Genomic DNA, 13910 nt, shown 5'->3' with positions numbered 1-13910 from the left:
GAAAAAGGCCGTCTGGTGATGCAATGGTGTTCTGGGGGTAAGCCATCAGGTCTCTGGTCTCTAGGAGCTCCTCTACATGGTGAGGTTGCAGCCGGTTCTGGGCTTCTGGGCATTAAAATGATTTTCATGCAGTCAAAGTTTGGGTAGATCCACACAATACATTTAAAGCACATCCAACTCGCATTTAAAGTGCATGACTTCCCCTAAAGAATCTTGGGAAGTGTAGTTTCTGCCTCACGGTTACTGTTCCCACCACCCTTAAAAAACTACAATTCCCATGATTCTGTGGTGGGATTCTTCAAATGTGTGTTCAATGTGCTTTAAATGAATGATGTGGATTTGCCCTAGGTATGCTGTACATTCATTAGTGAATTGAAAACAACAGTTTTAAAAGATACTTTTTTAAACAGGGAAAGGGTTGTAGCTCAGTGGCAGAGCATATGCTTTGCATGCAAAGGTCCAAAATTAAATTTCTGGAAAATACTATTGCCTGGAATCCTGGAGAGCCAATGCTAGTCCATGTCATCAGTACTGAGCTACATGGTATCAAATACCCCAAGTCAGTATAAGGTAGATTCCTTTGTTCCTACAAGTGGAAAGAGACCCAAGTTTTGACTCCAAAATTTATTTATGTATTTTATTTACAACATTTATATACTGCTTTATGGTAAAAGAAAATCTCAAAGCAGTTTACAGAAGGATTTTAAACAATAAAATCATTGGCAAAAAGAGTTAGACAGGTATTTTTAAAAAATCAAAATAATAAAACCAACAATGGGTTAAAAACAGATAAAAACACAATAGCTTTTACTTGCCTGGGTAGGCTTGCCTAAAGAAAAATCTTTTTAGCAGGTGCTGAAATGAGTACAGTGAAGGTGTCTGTTGAATGTCTATAGACAGCAGGGTTGCCAGGTTCATGGCCTGAGACTGATCCTGTATCTTTAGGAGAAGAGAAAGTCAGCCAAGTGCAAGTATTCTTACAACACTGTAATGAAAAAAACCACAAGGTGGAATTCTCCCTTCCCCCTGCACAACTTTTAAAGATACAGAAGACTGCTTGGAGGCCGGGCCTGGTAACCCTAATAGACAGGAAGTTCCAAAGCGCAGGTGCTGCCACACTAAAAAATCGGTTTCTTACAAGAACAGAACAAGTACTATGTGGCACCCATAACATGGAAAGCACACCTTGAACTTGGCCTGGTAGCAAATGGGCAACCAGTGAAGATTTCAGAGCAGAGGTATTACATGCTGTTGGCGACTCGCTGTTGTCAGCAATCATGCCATAGCATTCTGTGCTAACTGCAGCCTCCAAGTCAGTTTGTGCTCCATGGGGATTTCTATGACCTTGGCTGACTGGCTGCCAAGATTTTTTTAGTTTTAGTTAGGAATCCTTCCTGGTTGTGGGGTGCTAAATTTTCTGCCTTACTCATAGGAATTTTGTTGTTGTTGGTATAGTATTGCATTTAGGAAAGCATCACTGTCTTTTCTTTTTCTGTTTGCATTTCAATTACCGTTTAACCTCACTCCCTTACATTCATAGAAGCAACATCAGTGGTTCCATGCGCTTAGCTCAATCCCTTAAACTCACTGATGATGCATCTTGTTGGTTGCATGATGGTTTGTTTCTTGCCCAATAGTGGTAAAAGAGAATTCACGTACTGGGAAATTGTTGTTGTTCCCAAGCTGCTGTCTGTGAAGATAGATCAAACCATGTGTGTTTTCTCTCTGTCAATTATTAATCACTGGAATTGGGTTGGCTGTCAAAGTGAGTTTATAGCAGCCCACAAGGTAGACAGAAAAGGGCAGAGAAACTTCTTACTCTTATTAATTTCTCAGACATCTTTCTGAAGAGAAGGATCAAATTTATAAAGATGTTCGGAGCAGCCATGTTAAAAGGTACAGGCAGGGCATTCCAGGCAGGGTGTTGCCAATACTGCTTGGATATGGATATCTTTGCAGAGGTTCCCTAGTCAAGCTTTACCAACAGCACAATCCAAACCATATCTACTCAGAAGTAAGTCCTATTAAGTTCTATGGGGTTAGTAAGTGTGTTTAGAATTGCAGCCTTCAGGGGCATCCATCTTTACTCCTGAGTACTCCTATCTAACATCTCCACAACACTAGGCTCCTTTCTTCCTATAATGACCTTCTGGTGACTGGGCTAGCCTGAGGGCACTTAAATCCTTCTTGTCAGAAGCAAGTAGCCTAGATTAAGTGTTCCCTACCCAAGTTCTATCTTTTAGCTAAGATTTCTATCTTAATTTCTATCTTAATTTCTAATCAGAGAAATGTTTTTGCAGGAGGGGAGGAAAATGGTATGGGGTATTAACTCCCCATATAACAAACTCTGGTGCACCAGCCCTGCCAAGGGTAAGGGGCAATGTTTTGTTTAACCCTTCCCTTAAGCCCTACCTTTTGAGATTATTAGAGAGGCCTCCAAGCTTCACCCCCAGGGTCCCACAACTCCAGGCAGGTGTTACAGGTTTACCCCAGAGCTTGGAAAAGTTACTTTTTTGAACTACAACTCCCATCAGTCCCAGCCAGCATGGCCACTGGACTGGGCTGATGGGAGTTGTAGTTTAAAAAAGTAACTTTTCCAAGCTCTGGTTTACCCCAGATGTGCTTCCTACCCTGCCAACAAGTCCCACAGTCCAGAAAGTTTCAGGAATTAAACCTTTCACCCTTAAAGGTACCTTAAAGGGTGCTCCCCAAATCTTAACTACCTGAAAACATCCTGCACCTCCTTCCCTATGTGGCTAGTTAGTCTATTTAATGTCAGCCCCTCAATCCAGCATATCTTGAAGGTGGAGTGCACCCCTAAATGGTTGTAATTTAACTTGGCTAAATAACAGAGAATCGTAGGGATAGAAGCAACTAACAACAAATAAATGTAACACAATTTCATTGGTTGGTAAGGATAGACATTAATAATTAGTTGAAAAAGAAATGAAAAAGGTGATAATTATTTCAATTTTAATTTTAAATCAATAACAAGCAATCCAAAATTGTAGTTACATAAAGAATATATCAATTTAATATAACTAACTCCTTTATCTTCCTTTTTTACAGATACTTTTTTCAGAGTTCCAGAAACAGCAATTCACAGGTCCTCCAGTTAATTATACCAAACCAAAGTATATAACTAATGGATCCTTGCTTCTGAATCATTTACATACTCAATAAATTTAAACCACTTGGGGAAAAATATGTCTCATTTCTTCTGTCCCCTCATCACTCTGACTTTATGGGTCAGTTTGCCAGGCCCTTTGCTACCATTGTGTCAGATCTGAAATTTTTTGCACGCCTAACAAGTAAAAAATAGGTTCCTTAAACTTCAGGTCGCCTCTGAATCCCACTTCTGTCTTTCTAGCTGGCTCAGTCAGGCAGAGAGATGGGTTAGATTGACCTAAACTATTGTTATTTAACTTGTGCTAAGATACAATGGAGGGTCCCTGAAACAGTGCCCTACAGGTTCTTCTGGCCTTTGCAGAATGTGATTTCTGCCAGAGCTCATTGAAAAACTACAATTTGGCTTAATTATAGGTTGTAATCCTCTACTATAATAGTCTATCCAGCATCAGGTTTTAAAGGTGATTTTGCCTTAGGGTGTTTTCACACTGTACTTTATTCCGTTATTCTGATGATTTCTTAGCTGGTCATTTGCACATTATATTTGAGCTTTCACACGACATACCGGGTAGCTCCGGAATTCTGGTGGAATGTAGTGTAAGTGTAGGGCTAATTTCCTCAATAAATGATACCAGAAGTAATCCATTAGCAAGGCTGGGAACCCAGAAGATCACGGGAGTGTTTCACTAGCTGCTGCCGCTCATATGATAGGCATCCCAGCATGCTGTGCGTCCCCGCCCTTTAGTTGCGCAAATTTTGGGGGGGTTTTGCCTGACAAATGTTATACCAGTATTCCGGCATCGGCGCAGATAGCAGCAGCATTTCACACACATACCCATCTTGATACAACTAAAACAATTTAAAAGGTCAGATCCTAAAGGGAGAGAGCTTGCATGGCAATGGGACAAGATCTTAGACCTCCTACACAGTGAGGAACAGTGTGCATGGGTGAGGGACAAAAAACAAGCTGTGTGAAAGGCAGTTGTGTGAAATGCCGCTATATAAGGCTGAAAAAGTACTGAAAAAGTCTTCTTTGGTGAGTGTGGGGGCAAAGGGGCTTTCCCTTTGCCCAGCGCCCACCCACCCAATCTCCTTCCTTCCCTCCCCTCCTCCTCACCCTCTCCCCTCCACCTTCCTCCATATTCCTCCCCTTCCCCCTCCTCCCCTCCCTGCCCCTTCCTCAGGTCAGTTTCACCTATCCTAAATATGATTGCACAGGAGTAAATCCCATTGAACTCAATGAGCATGAAAATGATCAAACCTTCCCTACTCTTCTCCTCCCTCCTATTCCCACCATCCTGCCCCTTCTCTCCCCCTTCCAATCCCCTTCCTCTCATCCCTCTCTCCCCTCTCATCCCTCTCTCCCCTCTCCTCCCCCTCCCCCTTCTCCTCCACATAGTCAGTTTCACTTATCCTAAGCATGACTGGATGGGAGTAAATCCCATAAGCATGCAAATGATCAGGCCTGCCTTTCCTCTCCTTCTCCTACTCCCCTGCCCCTTTCCTCTCCCCTCCTCCACTCACCATATTCTCAGAGGCACATGTTACTAAATTCTTCCAAGGTACACAGCAAGTGGATTGGACTGTGAAAGACCAACCCAAATTGTGTGTGCATTTTTACAAATTTGTTGGGCAGTATAATATCTCAGAGAGGAGGTCAGGTCCCCTGGTCTCCTGGTGCATTCACTATAGCTGCCCAATTTCCCTGCTTTTTAAAATTTGATAGAAATATATGTTGGCTATAGGTATATTCTTAAACCTCAGGGTTTTTTTTTTGTCTCTTAGTGAATTAATCTTATTATTGTTACAATTTTGAAGCCTGATACATGGCAACATGGTATATTTTAGGGAATGGATACCAATGGATAGAATTTACATTTTATTGGAATTCATTTAATGATCAGGATTTACATCCATTTTCTTTTCTGTTTATAAAATTTGAGATCCACATACCAGAGCTGTATTATTATTATTATTATTATTATTATTATTATTATTATTATTATTATTATTATTATTATTATTATTAAACTTCAATTGGAATATGTGTTTTTGTGTGCTGGGGAACCAGCTAGTTTGTAGGACATTTCTCTGATGTGCTGGACTTTATCAAGAGCATTGGTGGGGTCTCATTATCACCAAGAGGTTCCAGGAAATACACCTTTCTGAGTGGTACAAATCAGACTCTTCCTGATGCTCATGTCTAGGGCTGGGCTACTTTCATCCAGATTCAGGGTTCTCTTGAACTGGAGGCAGCTATTTCAGCACCTGAAGTGGAGAATGTGAGTTTGGGTTGAGCTCCAAAATATTTGGAGGGAGGGTAGAGAGAGATGGCACTGTGAGGTAAGTGGCAGCATTATTTCCCCCAAAATGTTCCCTGGGATGACACTAACTGTATTCAAGATTTAAGGAGCATTTAAGGGGGCAAGCTCTTCACTCAGCACCACCATATCTAGTGCATGTTTGTAAGGTTAAAAAGGAAAAGAAAAGGAAAAACCTGGTGGTAACAACAACACATATTAAATGGTAAAATGGGGGGGGGGGGAGGAAGCTGCCAGTCATGACAGTAAATATCCTTAAAACAATACAAAACATTTTGGTCCCCACATGAAAAACAATGAAATGGCCAATTCAATTTGTCACATGTGAATAGGAGTGGCAAACTGGGGAGGCCATTTTGGGTAAGCCCTATGGAGTCTGCTGTTGTATATTTCCGGATGACTCAGTAGCAATAGCCACAACTGTCTGTGGAGGTGGGCATGTGGTATTCCATCCAGCCCACTGATTGGGAGAGGCCGATAGTGTTGGTGTAAAAGGCCACATGTCTAGAAACAGAAGCTCTAGCAATGGGTTGTTGGTGCCTTACTTTCTGTACTGCCATATTATCTTGCCGGAAGAAATAGCAGATATCTAGCTAGCTCTCTGATGCTATTTAGCACTACCAGAAAGCAGAGGTTCAGCTACCAGCTCAGCAGGGTTGCAGAAGCATAAGTGGCCAACAGGATTCCACTTAACTCCATAAAACTGCTGACTTTGGTCTGGATCCTCATTGTGATCAAACTGTCATGCCGAACCAGTGCTTTGTGCCCCTACAGTGAAGTTACCAATCTATGTGTCTCCAGTTTTTCTAGTGTCCTGGATACTGCCTTAGCAGTGTCCTTTCTAGAGGATGAGAATAGGAAGAGAAGGATGAGTCACATGGGCACAGATGGAGCTTCTTCCAGATTGCCGTTCCCCATATCCTAGGTTCCTGGCTCAACCACCATCTCATTTCCAGACTGTCAGTTCAACAAAACTTCTTGATGATGGTAAAACTCATATGAACAGTGAAAAATTGCACCTGTAATTGACCTACCTGTTGCAGAAATAAAACTGTTAACAATTGTGCACACTGAAAAACTGCAAGCAAGAAATGTCCATGTGATTTAACAAAAAACACAAACCTGCTTTGCAGATATTCATGCCATCCTGATTTTTAGATGCTATAACCCTGAGACACTGTTTCTCTTAGGGCCCGTCCATACAACTGTATAATCTGCAATGTAATCGCTTTGTGTCCTGATTAATTCACCATTGTCCATATGACCATGCATAGGTCCATAAACTTGGAATTTACAGTTAGGTATGGATAGGCCCTCACACTACACAGTTTTAGGGAAGAGCTTTAAATGCAAACTCAACCCACTTGAGAAGTCTGGCCCCATCTTGATTCAGGTCTGGTCCCCTTTGAGCTAGGTCTGACACCAAGTTGGGCATACACACCTATTCTGACTTTCTGTCTTGCCTTTCTGCTAGTTGCCTCCTGGTTTTTTGTTTTTTTAAATAAGACTTTGGGGCACTGGTAAACAGAAGGCTCACTTCCACACAGCAGAGGCCCAACAAAGCCTCTCCTTAGCTGGAAATGGCACACGAAGAATAATTTCCTGACATGGATCATAGGGTTTGTAGTTTAGTCCTTATGGGCTCTCCCCTTTGTGGGAGTCTGCCCTCTTCAGAGATGTTGAAGAAATGCTCATATAATCAACCATAACACTGTAAAGGATAAAACAAACCCTGTTATCCCAAAAGCAGAAGCAATGCATTGAAATCATACATTAAAATCAAAATCAAATCAACGTTCAAATCAATTTCTGTCTGAATGCAACAATCTTTCCTACAAAGGCCCTTTGGTGGCCAAGTCAACATCTGCCTCAGAGAGCATTAGCTTCCAAGGTGTGCTTCTCTGCAAAGAGTTAGTAAATATTTAAAGGTCTTTTCCTACCAGTGGTGGGCAGCATCTGACTTCCCAGTAGGTGAGTTGCTGCTGCTTACCAGGAGAGGGAGCGCCTCACTCCTGAGTGGGGTTACGATCTGGTATACTTTACACCAGCCTAACTGGTACTAGTTTCCCATAGTTTAGGACTGGGGCTACTGCTGGCTGAGCCAGCCCAAGCCTGGCAGAGAGAAAACAAGCCTTTAAAATAGAGTTTGACTTACACCACCCTTTGTGCAGGTGTCAGTTCGACTGGGTTTCCAGGCCACGTGACTGACCTGAACAGAGTTAGGATCTAGCATAAATCCCCACCCCCACCCAGTCCTGCTCCCACTACATCCTGGAACACCATTTTTTTTTGGGGGGGGGAATTAGGCTGGCTTCAGCTGAGTTGGGATGATGGACTTACATTGGTGCATCTCTGATTGAACCTTGATTGGAGACTTACCCCGGTGTAGTTCTGGCTAAGCCAGGGTTCAGCCAGCTGAACTGGACATCTGCTAGATCCCAATTTGCTCATCCCAGTGGATTCTGAGTTCGGATTATCCCCTAAACCATCACATATGAAGCCCGCCAAAGACCTGTACAACTTCCCACTCAACCATTCTGTATGAAACCCACTAGATATGTATGGTAGTGCAATAAACCTCCAGCTTTCATGCCTGCTCAGGATTCCAGAAATGACAGGAATGCCAAAATTTTGCAGGCTGTCATAGAATAATCACTGGCTGCATTTGGCTGGTTGGGATCATAAATGGTGCAGGTTTGTGTAAAGGAAACTCACAAAGAATAACCAACTGATTGTGTGCATTTGTGAACCACCTATACAAGCAGGCACAAACTGGGTTTAAGTGCTTTGATAGTCTGTGAGGTGCATTTGGCTCTGAGCATGGATAGGGGCATAGCTCAGTGACACAGCACATGGTTTTCATGCAAAAAAAGGCCCAGGCTCAATCCCTGGTATCTCTAGGTAGGGCTGGAAAAATACCTCTTTCTGAAGCCCTGTTGGGCTGCTACTACTAGTTTATTGAGATAAATGTACCAGCAGTCTAACAGTGCAATCCAATACATGTCCACTCAGAAGAAAGCAGCCATAGACAGTATGGATGAATCTCTCCATTTCAGTTGCTACTTTTACATTAGGGCCTCTGCATTTCCACATCAATTTGTGATTTTTTGTAAGTCTTGAAAATTCAGCAGCATTTTATGTGTCAATTTCTTCCAATATACATATTTTTGTAAAGCATTTTCACCTTATACAATGCATTTTTGCATGCTATTTTGGCTAATAAACTATTTTTATGCACAGTTTGCCCTAGCATGTGCATATTGGTACACATTAATTGACTGACCCATATTTCAAAATTCTGAAAATCGTGAATTTCAGACAATGGATGTACATCAGTTCTCACATAGTTTTGGAAAGTGTACATTAGGTAGGTTTGCCTAAAAATGTGATCTAAAACAAAGGTGCTTGTGTAACCAAGTAACAGTCATTGTTAGATCCACTACAATATATGAACTATCAACCTGACCGCTGGATCACAGCTTCTTCTCACTGTATCCCTCCCTGCCCCTAAATAATGATTCAGCATACAACTTCTAAGTACTTGGCTGCAGATGCTGCCTATGAAACTTTCACATCCTTTTCCTTAAAAGAGCTTTTTCTGCAAACACACTTCTTCGATTATTTCTTATATTTTGCTGCCATCTAGTGGACATTTATAATAAAAATAATAATGTAAATGCTATCACAGAGAATAAGAATTAGGCACACTTAGGTTAGATGAAGTTTTGTTCACAACTCAGTATGGGGAAAATCCCCCCCAGCCCTCATGAATCTCAGCCCAGTGAACTCAAAAGCCATCCACCCGTAGTGTTGTTTTAATTCAGATTGACCATGGGTTACATTTGGGGAAAACAATATGCAGATTTAAATGCTGTACATGTTATCCTCTAGCTCTTGTGATTTAGAAGTTATCATCATGTTTGTTTCAAGCAACACCTCTGCCTAAGTAACCCGTATGGCTTAATCAGACCTGTTACTTTAAAGATTCAAGGTCTTGTGTGTAGACTTGGGCAATGAGGCACATGGGAGAAGAAGGCTCTTTGGAAGCTGTTTTGACTGAGAGCTGCAGGAGCGGAATTCAGGGTAGGCCCAGCTTATCCAGTTATTTTAAAGGGTGACCTAGTTGTTATTTTGGGGTCTCTGAAATCTATATGGAGGGAGGAGCATGCTTAAAAATATTGTGAGTCTCTTTAATTACTGCTGTTTCTAGAATATAATAGAACTGTGAGTCAGGCAGCCCTGCTAAAACTCTTCCCTTTTTGCAACAATCTTTCCACATATAATACAGAATATTTAGTTGTAAATGTTGTTGGCTGTTTTGCCAACTGGCAATACAGATTTGGAATTTCAGAAGGCAATGAATTACACTGGTGGAAGAAGATTGCCTGTTTTATTTGAGATAGTGGTTTAGCATTGAGTTGCAGGCAAAGCACTAAAACAATAAAACAGATCAAAGCAGCTAATGGGCTCCCCCTGGTCTTACATTCACCTTCAGTTGCTAGAAGCCCCAAAAGCAGCAACAGCGAGATCCTTGTTGCCAATCTGTTACAGACACACCACTGTGCACCCTCAGTCTGAGTCTGTGTTGAGGCTCCCTGATCAAGAGCTTGGGGGCTTTATTTATACCCAAATGATTGCCTGGACATGGGCACACATTTGCACCTGTGACTTTAACTAGCTATACCTTTGGAGATGTTGCTTTTAACCTGGGTATCGCAGTTCTGTGTTTTATTAATTCTGCTGGCCAGTGTCCTTGAGCTCTGTGGCAGCCTGTCTTATAACCTGGCTTTTAAGGCTGCGTTCTCAGCCCTTGGCAGCGTATGTGAAAACATCTTTCTCAATCAGCTCATTGGCATCCACTGTCTATTTTGGCTAATTAAAGGTCTTTTTCCAGCTTTTTGTACTGTTATATTCAACATAAACAGAGTAAGAAAGCCTGAAAGAGCTACTGGCCTAAGCAGAGCTTCTCAGACTACACAAGAAGACTGAGAAGGCAATCCACCTGTGTGAGAAGCAGGGGTGTGAGACAGGAGAATGGGACAGGGGAATGGAGCATGCCACACTACACCTCCTCAGCCCTTACATTGAGATGTCTTCTGGAAATATGTTCCAATACATTAGCTTGAAATGAGTTGAAAATCAGTTTCAGAACCCTAAGAACTCTTCAGTGATAACCTAATCTGGATGTAAATTAGGCATGAATTACAATGTCCTGGTCATTCCTATCCAGGAAATTGTGCTGTTGGCATACCACTTCAAAGGCCCAATCCAAACCTCAGTCATGCCAGCACCTGGTGGCTTCCACCAGTACAGAGCTTCCCATTCTGCCCATTGAATGAGTGGGCAGATGGAAGTGTCACTGGTGAGATCCCTGCTAGTGGCAGCCAGTGGAAGGCCCTCAAACAGGGCACTGCAGGGAGAAAGAAGGACTGAACCAGCTGTGATAGTACTGGGCCACTTGTTGTACCAGCTCCAGGTCTCCACCATTGCCACCATGCACACAGCAGGGATACAGATGCAGAGGTGGCCCCATTGCCCACCAGGCAGTGTCTAGGGTTTGAATTGCACCCTAAGCTAGTAGAAAGTGCTCTTGGCATCACCACCAATTGGCATCTAGGAGTACTAGAACACATAGGCTGCATACTTCAATATTCAGGTGGTGTCCAACCCTTTCTAAACCAATAATAAAATATTTAATAACATACTTAAATATTTATTTATTTAGCTTATACCCCACCCTTCCAAACATTTCTGTGTGCAAATATTTCCCATTAAATGTTTTTAAAAAATCCTAAAAGACTAACTGCTGCTGGTGTTAGTGTAAAGTTCAGGGCAACCTTTATGCCAGGGATGAGGAAACTGTGAACCTCCAGATGTTGTTGGATCAACTTTGTATGTAGGTTATCTTGGATAATTGGCAGCAAATAAGCAAAGAGGGAGGCACCCAATGACGTTCCAGCCAAAGAGGGAGACTATCAAGGTGCCAAAACAGCAAACTGTAGAGAGTGAAAAATGCGGAATTTTTACTGCAGCCCAACGCATTTCGGGTGTTGACACAACCCTTTGTCAAGGGCAATCTGCAAAAATATATATATGAAATGAAATGAATTTTTATTGCTCAGTGCCAATTAAACACATGTAAAAGGAAAATACAAAATACATATTAAAATAGAAGTCATATTTCAACAAAACACAGTTCAACAACATACAGTAAAAGGACAATACATTTTAAATAAAATTTCCTCTCCCGAGTGAAATATACCCTGACCCATCCCATGCCTTAGTGTATAAATACTACAGTCATAATAGCGCTGGGGCACATCCCACTCACCCCACAAGGTGTTTTTGGTATCTAACTCTTACTTTTCCCTCAGCTAGAGCAATTTTTTCCACCTGAGTAGTTATAAATATATTATTGCCTGCTAGCAGAATGCATAAGTATATATAAAAAATCATTAAAATCAATTACAGAGTAAATTCTAAAATATGGAAAGAACTACAAACATTTATCTACTCAAAATAAGCAAAACAACACACTGCATGATGCTGACAAATGCTAGAATATAAAGTAAAGAACAACCAAAATGAAACATAGTAAGAAATGGAAACTAAAAAGCCTTTAACAACTTGGATTGGTTACACATAAACTCCACAAGAAAAATATAAAAATGTAAACAAAGCTGTTCGCAAAGTAGGATTGACTATAACAGAGAATATGGAAGAAAGAATTAAAATAGAAAACTCAGAATACCTTGTGCAGATAGCAAGCTGGTATCTCATCAGTATAGCACATTAAATCCTTAAAAACAGCTGGCTCTTAAAGGAAAAAAAGATAAAGAGCACACCCACTCACAGAGCTTGGAAGATTACTTTTAAAAAGTAATAAATTACAATTACAGTTACATGCCCCCCAAAAGGGGTAATTACCATTACAATTACAATTGCTCTGAAAGTAACTGATTACGTTTATTCAAAAGTAATTGCTACAATTACATTTTAGTTACTTTAAAAAAATGCTTACAAGGTGCTGGCCTTGGCTGCTGCACATATAAGTAGCCTAAAACATTAAAAATAAGCACACACACAGAGAGAGTAGTAGAATAATTTTTTATCCATAAGATTAACAGAACAGCATAACAGAATCTCACATTCCCTCATCCCAACCCCAGCAATGATACTCCAACACACACATTTTTTGTATATATATATATTGCCTCCAGCTCTTTTCTCCTTCCACTCCTGTCAATTTTTAAACAATTGTTTTCTCCACCCCGTCTCACTCTCCACCTCCTCCCTTGTCACCTCCTAAGCACCCATAGAGCATGAAAAAAGAACAACGCTGCACAGAAGCCCAATTTGAAGCACATGATTTTTATTCACAAATCAGAGAAGCAGAAGACTTCCCTTGCTCCCCCCCAAGTAATGCACAAAAGTAATGCTGGAAACATTACAATTACTCCTCAAAAGTAATGAAGTTGCTACTCGTTCTATTACCAGCAAAATGTAATGAAGTTACCCACTCGTTACTCAAAAAAAGTAATAAATTACAAGTAATTCGTTACTTGTAACTAGTTACTTCCAAGCTCTGCCCACTCATGTGGGTAAAGCCACTTACTGCAAACAGGTGGTTTCTGAATTCTAAAAGGCATATGATGCTGATTTCATATAGGGCTGACTTTATATATGACAAACTAAAAGACCCCTTGAAATGCATTGGCGAGCATCTCAGTAATATTCACAACAGAGTGGGTTCTCCATTGGTAACCCATTTTCAGATGCAGAGACAGGCTCCTAGTGATTTGGTTTTTTTGGGTCATAGAAAAAGTACAGTGTGCCAATAATAATTGTATTTCATTGAAAAGGGAACTTTTTTTGGATCCTCCAGCTTAGGTGTGTATCCCCCACAGGTCTAAATGAAGATTTAGGAATAGCTTCCTTGCTATAGCCAGTCCTAATACATGTGTTTTAATTAGAGTTGCCAGGTTCTTGGCCTGAGACTGATCCTGTATCTTTAGGAGAAGAGAAAGTCAGCCAAATGCAGGTGTTCTTGTAACGCTGTAATGAAAAAAACCACAAGGTGGAATTCTCCCTTCCCCCTGCACAACTTTTAAAGATACAGACGATCTCTTGGAGGCCGAGCCTGGCAATTACAAGTTTGATGTAATTGGTTGTACCAATATTCTTTCTGTGCCAATGCACATAGTTACATATTTGCATCATTAAACACTGCATATTCAGATACATGTTCACACCAAAACCCCTCCCTCAGTGATGGCAGCAATGAAGTCATTTCTCCTTAGGGATGGACTGATCAAGCTATTTCTGTTCAATGTCATTTTCACATGTGCTCCCTCAGCCATAGGTCTGTCTGTCCCAGTTTTGTTGTTCAATGCATTTCACCCAAAATACGCATTTTTGTACGCTTAAAGAACACTCTTGAGACTATATTGCTAAATTCAG

General features: G+C 41.1%; 1 protein-coding gene across 3 annotated transcripts in view; it reads left to right on the top strand.

Moving 5' to 3' along the window:
* Positions 1–9475: 9475 nt before the first annotated feature.
* The window catches only part of LOC133365829 (olfactory receptor 6Y1-like), a 54072-nt gene continuing 49637 nt past the window's right edge, over positions 9476–13910 (top strand). For all 3 annotated transcript variants that reach the window (XM_061588136.1, XM_061588135.1, XM_061588138.1), the window contains exon 1: positions 9476–9533. The gene's annotated coding sequence lies outside the window, so the exon portion shown is untranslated. The remainder of the gene's footprint in view (positions 9534–13910) is intronic.

Source organism: Rhineura floridana, chromosome 11, assembly GCF_030035675.1.
Source record: "Rhineura floridana isolate rRhiFlo1 chromosome 11, rRhiFlo1.hap2, whole genome shotgun sequence".
NCBI lineage: Eukaryota > Metazoa > Chordata > Lepidosauria > Squamata > Rhineuridae > Rhineura > Rhineura floridana.
Note: the sequence above shows the minus strand (reverse complement) of the source record. Positions and strands in the feature narration are given on the sequence as shown.